Below are 9,617 nucleotides of genomic sequence, written 5' to 3' on the forward strand. Positions count from 1 at the left end.
AAGCTGTAATTCTCTGTAAGCTATTTAATTTCCCTATATTACAAACAATTTACTGTTAAAAGATAGTATGAACGTACAATTGTATAAAATTTCGAATAACAATAACTCCTCTAGATTAATCCTACTAGAGTACTTAATAACATTAAATCGAAAGTTATCTAAAAGTTAATTAAGTCTAGATAATCAAATCATTCAATGTCACTTAAGTCATTTGTGCGAAATATAAACATGTCAGCTTTCCATTACAAACATAGTAGACAATTTGAATTAAATTTAATAAATTTGTTTCTTAACTATAGCAGTTCTTGCTTAAAGTTGATCGTGACAGATCATGACCTTGTATGAAAATATTACATCTATAAACACTACCTATGCTTCGTCATACAATAATTGTCATTTATACTAGCATTGTAGAGATAATACACACACTAAAGTGAATACTAAATTATTCTTAGCATTCTTATAAACATTTAGAAATTTAAGAAACGATTAACCCACAATCATGTTCATAACATGTGACATTTTGTTCTGCACAAACGTTTTATTACATGATTTGAAAAACAAAAAATGTTTAAAAAATGTAATGATGATTTAAAGTACTCTTAAATATTGATAGTTTGTACTTAATGACGCTTATAGTAATCTTAGACATGATTACATTAGTTATACTTTTATTCCCTATCTAAATTATTTCTATTCTGACGTTTCTGATGCTTTAGCTTTGGTAATACTAGATGAAACAAACAGCAGATTGAAAGAAAATCATCTTAAAGTTAATTACATTCATTACAAACCATTAGTTTACATTTTGTTAAAAAAGAAACTGGTGTTCGTTACATGCAAATGAATTATAAACATACACATGCAAACATAAAACGTAAATTTATCTTTTAATCCAAATTAAATGTACACTAATATTACATCTAAATAATAGAAAGGGTTTCGAAAATTTTTATTGCACTCAACAGCAGACGAGCACGCAACCCGGCCCGTGATAAGTGGTCACCAGTGCTTATAAACTTCAGCAGTGCCATAGGGGTTGCTGTCTATCACTTAAGTTTTAATAAATTATTAATATACTCAGTCACAAGCATATTGATTTCACATAATGAAAATGTAAGAAACATAATCATGTTTGGGCATTTTCATTTATATCTGCTCATACAGAAAACACAACTTAGCAAATATATTCCACAGTAAATCTAAATAATTGCAAATAATGCTTTTAAAGACCGTTGACTTTTGATCATTAATTAAAATCATCTTCTCGTAGAATTTACAAAAGGTTATTTACAAAAATTTATATCAGTATTTTCATATATTACTAACTTACTAATTACAACTATTCAAACGTAATACTATAACTATAAGAACTAAACAACCTATTTTAAAACAAAATTGGCATCAATTTAGTTCTTATGAACTATTTCAATTATTAATTTATCAATTATAAACATATTTAAAAAAAATTAAGATCCCTTGAGAGTTCACGTTCCTTGCTGAATCAGTTTCTCTTCTGAAACGGAGAAACAAAGTATCTTAAGTATGTAACAAATATTGAAAAAATACGACCATGAAAAATTTAGTGTTAATGTAATCTTACTTACAAATTAATATATTACATAACACGTTCTGGTTCAAATATAGTGCATCAATATTTTCATGTTTCAGACATTTTAGTGCTCCTTATAATTTTTCCATAAAATTTTGTCATTATCAAACCTTTGTCTACAAAAATAAAAACATTATTTTATATTGGGTAGAAGGATGAACGTGGTCACAGGCCACTTGGTGTAACTTAGTTATCAAACACCAGGAAACAAAACGTGAATGCCATCATCTAACTTTGGATGTGAGATCAATTGTGCTGTATTTTATTTAAACAGGAAAGCATGACTGATTGATCATTCCAAAAAACTAGTTCGGGCCCACTTGACAATAAGCATATAATACGCTGAGTTGCAAAACATAAATACTTCCACCCACTCGAGACAATTTTATTATCTGAGGTGTGTGTGTGATAGTACGAGACTTAATACCGACTGTTTTGATCAAAACTTAACATATATGATAGCTAGGCAGCAGAAATAGGAAGGACCATTAGTTGGTGCTAATTCATTTAATTATATTATGAATAATAATTATGTTAGCAAATAATATACCGGGAAAATAGTGTAAACTCACCGTTATCAAGGCATCCGAAATAGCATTTCATTTTCGATCTTCGAGGCATGCTGATTTTTAATAATAAACATTCTGTAAGAAATGAAAATAGTTACACAGGCTTACGAAACGCTAACGAAGAAAAAAGTATTGGAGCCAAGTTATGTCTAAAGAGAATTCAAAACAGAGTTTCTCAATGTCTAATCGTCTAATATTCTCATAAAGCTAAAAGTTGCTCTAAATTAATACTACAACGTAAAATAACTCACACCAAGACCAAAAAAAAACGATTTAAAAAATTAAATCGTTACGACATTTTGAAAACTTTTTTTTTTTTTTGAGATTGTTTTACGGCCCTGGAATTTTGAAAACTTCAAAGCAGTGTTTCCACTTACGTTTTTTTTAACACATTTTACCCTAGTTTCTTTTGAATTTACCCTAAAATTTCCTAGACAACTTTCATAAATCCTTTATATGAGTCGACTATTATCAAAGCCGGCAATCTGACTTTTGGACAATGATTGGTAAATCAGAAAAACGAATTATTGACTTTATATTCCATTGGCAGTCACAAAACTCTTCGGAACGACATCTTAGATAAATAACAGGTTAACTATTAACCTTTATTTAATGCAGGTTTTGAACCGTATTCTTTGAAGGAGACGATTATATTCAAATAAATCTGTATTGACATATCAATAAATTTTTTTTGTCCAAATGCACAGATTGCCACCTTTGATAATAGACGACTCATATAGAAAGCGTAAATAAAATACAGAAAATAAACCACAGCATATTATTTAATGTAGGTATATATAATATAAACGCCCCCAGAAGATCATAGATCTATAGGATTAGAATTTTCAAGGAAGTCGACGCATTGCTTTTATATTCTTTTGCTGCACAACCTAACACTGTTCGGTTCTAAAATTGAGCAATTGTTTGCTGGCAAAGTTGGGAACTTTCTATGAAGCAAGCCGTTCAGGGTTTCATTAGAAAGCCTGTTTCTTTTGTCAGTTTTTAAATTTGAGAACACTGAATAATCTTTCCACCTCAGTCTTTGAAGAAGGAACTGCTAGCAAAAGTGAAATGACAATTACAAGGTTTTCGTAAATGAAATTACCATGATAATCTTTCATGGTACATGAAGTACCTGTATATTACAATACAAGTAAGTTCTGGTGACATCAACGAAAATAGGTAAATAAAAATTTGGCGGATTATACTTATTGGGATTCTGGGGAATCCCTAAAAAAGCAGTGGCTTAATCTATGATTTACTTTACTAGAGGGTTACTGTTGAATCAAACCTTTATAGTTTTTATACACAACTCTGTTTTATTCTTTTACTTGTCAACTCGACTTAATGTCATTCTCTCTCCATAAAATAAAATGTTCATTGTTTTACTTTAATTATCGTTTATTTTAAAATTCACAACAGTTACTAGTATAGGCTTTGCTTTTTACCCCGAAATATCCTAAATCCTGGTATTTTTTAAATTGTCTTTATCATCCAAAATATCAGCTATTTTTCCCTAAAAAAGGGAGAATTCCCTAAAAGTGGAAGCACTGCTTCAAAGTACGCTACATTTTTTATTGAGTCAGAACTCATATCTGCCATCTAGTGAGTTTATTAGATCATTAATGCCTAAAAGTTACAAAAATGACGTCGCCACAGGAGTAAGATGACGCTAGTTGTATGTTATTTTCCTTTGTATGGGAGTTGCACCCCCCTGACATAACCTCTTCCAAAAGCATAGATTACACTATACCTGGTAAACCTGGTATGTAATGGATTGAGGTGAATGAAGTTAGCCCCTCAAAAAATTTTTTCTTTCCTATTTTCTACTTATTTTCTATTAATTCGTTTGTTCATCATTTGTTCTTGATTGTTCACTGTTAATAATTGTTTGTTCTTCATTTATTTATTTTAAAAAAATTATTAAAAATATATGTACAAGTTAGCCCCCTCGATTGCAATTTTTTATATTTTTTCGTCCTTAATGACTCGTAAATATTCATTTTCGATTGTTCTTATATAAAACACGTTTGTTCTCTTTCGAAATTACTCGTTTTTTGTTTAATTTACTATTTGTATTAGTTGATTAAATGTATGCAAAATATGTGTACTGCGCATGCGTCAACTATAATGCCTAAACTTTCTACACGGTTTTAATCGTGAAAAAAAAAAAACAAATATAAATCCTGAAGGAGCAATTAATTGGTATACAGTTTAATTAAAAAATAAATAAATGAAATAATGTACATTGCCGTAAAGTTAGACCAAATACATTTTTTCCATCCTCCTACCTATCGTTATGAAGGTATAAAAAAGATAGGGAGTCCACATAGTAATATAAACAAATAAGTAAATAATATGTTCATTATTTATTTTTCAAGAGATAATGTAGGTATACATTATAATAACTTTTTTACACAGTCGAAATTATATTCCTAACATTAGTAAAATAACATTTTAATAATTCTTTTATAGGTTATGTATTGAAAGTGTTGGAAAATTATTTCATGTTTTAGCTGGAATACGACATTGAGAATTATATGCAATACAAGATAATGGGCTCCATCAAATGAATTCGAATGAAACCAAATTGTTTACCATCCAAATTCGATTGTCGGGCAGATAGAAAACGAAAATTCACTCAAAGTGAACCTCGGCCTACATTTGTGAAACGGCAAAGACTCACTATTGTCAAAGTGATTGAAGAGACGACTAAAAATGAGATGTGTTATATTATTATACCTTTGCCATCTTGTAGTCAAGGTAGGTGTAACTGTCAATAATTAGTAACACTCACAGATCTCATAATCAAATAACAATATCAGAAAAAAGGAGAATAGTTAGTTAGTTAGTGGAAGTAGTCAAAATGGGCAAGTGGACCTCAGTTCCTATTACATAAGGTACTAGGAAGTTTGTGATAATGAAAATTTATTACAGTGTAATATCACTTACTTACTTTAACAGTGAAGAAAACATTGTGATTAAACCTGCACACCTAAATGTTCTTAGGATTTTCTAAGTGTGTAATCCACCAACCAGCACTAGGCCAGCGTGGTGGACTAAGGCCTAAAAACCCTCTCAATGGTAGTGGAGGCCAGTGTCCAGCAAGGGGATATATTATATGGGCTGATGATGATGATGATGACTAGGAAGTTACATACTACTACTACTACTACTAGAGTACACATATAATCCTATATATTTACAAACTATAAGTTTGTTGGGTACCTAGAAATTGCTAACATTATTTCATATTTCCAGATGTCCAGCCACTTGAAAATAGGTGTAGTAATGACAAAGCTATCCAAGTAGCTCCATCACAGGAACACAAAGGCAAGGCAAGTGTGTATTGCCACATCACCTCTTAATATATCTGAAGCAAGTACAAGTAAACAATCAGAACCAGCAAAAAGAAAACTGTTGTTCCTGAGGACAAATTTGACAGTGATGAGTCAAATGCACCAGCAACAGAAGGATCAACAGTTGACTATGAGTTATAGAAGAAGGTTAATTAATATTTATTTAAATTAATATTAATGAACATTAATTTTAATTATCGTGCAAATTTTGTGGTCAAAACATATATGTGTATTTTATAAATAAATATTCATTCTCAGTATTAATGTTGTTTTAATCTTCGATTGAAAAATTGGTTCATATTTTCGAATAACATAAACACGTGACTTTAAGCATAAACATATTTTTTAGGTAAATACTTTATTTAGCTTTGCTGGATTTATCCAAGATTTCGACATACCAAAATTTCACACAGGAAAGACAGAGATAGATAGCTATCTGATTGAATACCCTTGTAGAATTGAGCTTCGAAGAAAGCTCTTTTCTTCTTCTCTTCAAAGTTTATTCTTATTCTTTATTAGAATTTATTCTAGTTTGCACAGCTTCTCTAACCGGCACTGCATGGAATAAATAATCATTACAATTATAAATATATTCTGTTTCCATACCATACAATTTTCATAGTTCAAATATTAATTTGGATTGATATGAATTTATTTCGAAATAATTTGTATTAAACATTTGTATTTCCTCAAAATTTCTATTTTTATAATAATTACTGTGACAACCCCATAAATAAAAAAATTTAAAATATTAAAGATAACTTATTTTTAAATAATAGATTAAAAATTATAAACAAACGTATTAAAATATTATATTATGTCTATCATTCTTAAATAATTCAGTAAAGAAATAATTTTCGCATCACCGTATATAATTAATATGAATAATAGGGTATTGCCCACTATGCTAAAAAAAATCATAAATTATGTTTTTTTGATAGATCTACAAAAAAGCAAGTGAGTAATGATATGTTTCCATAAAAAAAATGGAAAAAAAAATTAAAGAAAGATATTATGCACAAGTTCAAATGAATATGTATTATGCTAAAAGTAAAACTTGCTACTTTTGTGTAGCAAACAGCAAATTTGAAAAAAATAATCAGGTCACTATAATTAGTATTGATTTTGATCCCGAGTAAGTTGCACAGTTGTTAGGTAATGTAGTTTCTTTTTGGAAGAATAACATTTTTTCTAATCTTACACAAAAATGTAATGTTAAATACTTAAAAAAAATCTTCATACCTATTTACCTTTTAGGGAGTACAAAATATTGATGTGTACAAAGTGAATGTGATTTAATAAAAATAATATTCCAATTTAAATATGTTTTATTTAAAAATTATTCCTAACATACAGGTACAAAGGTTACATAATATTAATCTTTATTCCTTTTCATATATATAAGCCCATATTTAGCACATTTGTGGAAAACAGAATCAAAATAATAATGAGTTGCTAGCCATACAAGACCAGCATAGAAGTCTTATTAAAATCTCTTCAGTAGTTTTTGAATGAAGAGTGAAAATACAAAAATTCCTATTTATAAGTAAGGATTACTTATTTAATTATAGGTACTTAGTTAATTGTAGGTGGCAAACTATCTAAAAACTTTCTATTTTCCACCAAGTTGACATCAATTATCCTTCCTGCATATATATTTATTGCATTGTTTTTTTTTATTCTGTAACAAGGGGTGATATTACATTTGCAATTTCTGGGAGTTTGTTGAAAAATATATTGCTTGCTTGACTTACAGATAGATTGAAATCATCAGCCAATTGAGAGAATGTTCTATTTAATTTTATTCTCATCAAACATAATATTATATTTTGTTCAGAAACATTTGTATGTTTCTCAATCAAGCCTATTATGAAATATAATTCTTGTGGAAGACCAATATATAAACGTGATTTATTTTTCACTTTAGATAAAGTTGTTAACACATTCATTTTTTCAACTTTTTTAGTCTTCTTGAGAGCTATAGTCTGCAGTGCACAAGTCTTTGATGGAGTGGAGATATAGAGAGATAACTCATAGTCAACAGTTGATCCTTCTGTTGCTGGTGCATTTGACTCATCACTGTCAAATTTGTCCTCAGGAACAACAGTTTTCTTTTTGCTGGTTCTGATTGTTTACTTGTACTTGCTTCAGATATATTAAGGGGTGATGTGGCAATACACACTTGCCTTGCCTTTGTGTTCCTGTGATGGAGCTACTTGGATAGCTTTGTCATTACTACACCTATTTTCAAGTGGCTGGACATCTGGAAATATGAAATAATGTTAGCAATTTCTAGGTACCCAACAAACTTATAGTTTGTAAATATATAGGATTATATGTGTACTGTAGTAGTAGTAGTAGTAGTAGTAGTAGTAGTATGTAACTTCCTAGTCATCATCATCAGCCCATATAATATATCCCCTTGCTGGACACTGGCCTCCACTACCATTGAGAGGGTTTTTAGGCCTTAGTCCACCACGCTGGCCTAGTGCTGGTTGATGGATTACACACTTAGAAAATCCTAAGGACATTTAGGTGTGCAGGTTTCATCACAATGTTTTCCTTCACTGTTAAAGTAAGTAAGTGATATTACACTGTGATAAATTTTCATTATCACAAACTTCCTAGTACCTTATGTAATAGGAACTGAGGTCCACTTGCCCATTTTGACTACTTCCACTAACTAACTAACTATTCTCCTTTTTTCTGATATTGTTATTTAATTATGAGATCTGTGTGTTACTAATTATTGACAGTTACACCTACCTTGACTACAAGATGGCAAAGGTATAATAATATAACACATCTCATTTTTAGTCGTCTCTTCAATCACTTTGACAATAATGAGTCTTTGCCGTTTCACAAATGTAGGCCGAGGTTCACTTTGAGTGAATTTTCGTTTTCTATCTGCCCGACAATCGAATTTGGATGGTAAACAATTTGGTTTCATTCGAATTCATTTGATGGAACCCATTATCTTGTATTGCATATAATTCTCAATGTCGTTTTCCAGCTAAAACATGAAATAATTTTCCAACACTTTCAATACATAACCTATAAAAAATTATTAAAATGTTATTTTACTAATGTTAGGAATATAATTTCGACTGTGTAAAAAAGTTATTATAATGTATACCTACATTATCTCTTGAAAAATAAATAATTAACATATTATTTACTTATTTGTTTATATTACTATGTGGACTCCCTATCTTTTTTATACCTTCATAACGATAGGTAGGAGGATGGAAAAAATGTATTTGGTCTAACTTTACGCCAATGTACATTATTTCATTTATTTATTTTTTAATTAAACTGTATACCAATTAATTGCTCCTTCAGGATTTATATTTGTTTTTTTTTTCACGATTAAAACCGTGTAGAAAGTTTAGGCATTATAGTTGACGCATGCGCAGTACACATATTTTGTATACATTTAATCTACTAATACAAATAGTAAATTAAACAAAAAACGAGTAATTTCGAAAGAGAACAAACGTGTTTTATATAAGAACAATCGAAAATGAATATTTAAGAGTCATTAAGGACGAAAAAATATAAAAAATTGCAATCGAGGGGCTAACTTGTACATATATTTTTAATAATTTTTTTAAAATAAATAATTGAAGAACAAACAATTATTAACAGTGAACAATCAAGAACAAATGATGAACAAACGAATTAATAGAAAATAAGTAGAAAATAAGAAAGAAAATTTTTTTTGAGGGGCTAACTTCATTCACCTAATGGATTGTGCACTAATATTGGTACCTACCTACGAGTTCTACTAGGGATGTGCAGATATTTTAAAAGATGATTTATTTGCTATAATTTTTTTAGGTAATTTTTTTTAATCGAGGTACTTTATGTACCACAGAACAAACATCACACTTTTTTTTGATGAAATTTTGTACAATTTATTAATTAACACAATTTAACAATATTTGTATGATCTCGACAACTTTAATTTACTACATAAGCTCCTGGTTAAATGTCTTAATTTAATGTACTCAAGTTTCAATTTTCTTGGCTCGTACGTATTAGTTTATTTGTTTTTTTTAATGGACTTTTTTGAAC

At 29.4% G+C, this 9,617-nt stretch overlaps 2 long non-coding RNA genes across 3 annotated transcripts; both read right to left on the bottom strand.

Annotated features, from left to right (window-relative positions):
- Positions 1 to 9: 9 nt before the first annotated feature.
- On the bottom strand, positions 10 to 2,548 carry LOC149502207 (uncharacterized). 2 transcript variants are annotated; one of them, XR_016323698.1, is made up of 4 exons: positions 2,433 to 2,548; positions 2,185 to 2,256; positions 1,608 to 1,728; positions 10 to 1,516 (listed from the first exon to the last, which is right to left on the bottom strand). It is a non-coding gene; the product is annotated as an uncharacterized LOC149502207 (long non-coding RNA). The 2 variants fall into 2 exon arrangements; XR_016323697.1 differs by lacking the exon at positions 2,433 to 2,548 and having other exon boundaries at positions 2,185 to 2,324.
- Positions 2,549 to 6,853: 4,305 nt separating this feature from the next.
- LOC149502208 (uncharacterized) lies at positions 6,854 to 9,283 on the bottom strand. The gene is made up of 2 exons (XR_016323699.1): positions 8,307 to 9,283; positions 6,854 to 7,803 (listed from the first exon to the last, which is right to left on the bottom strand). It is a non-coding gene; the product is annotated as an uncharacterized LOC149502208 (long non-coding RNA).
- Between the last annotated feature and the right edge of the window lie 334 nt (positions 9,284 to 9,617).

The sequence above is a fragment of the Bombyx mandarina genome, chromosome 10, assembly GCF_030267445.1.
Source record: "Bombyx mandarina strain Sakado chromosome 10, ASM3026744v2".
Lineage (NCBI taxonomy): Eukaryota > Metazoa > Arthropoda > Insecta > Lepidoptera > Bombycidae > Bombyx > Bombyx mandarina.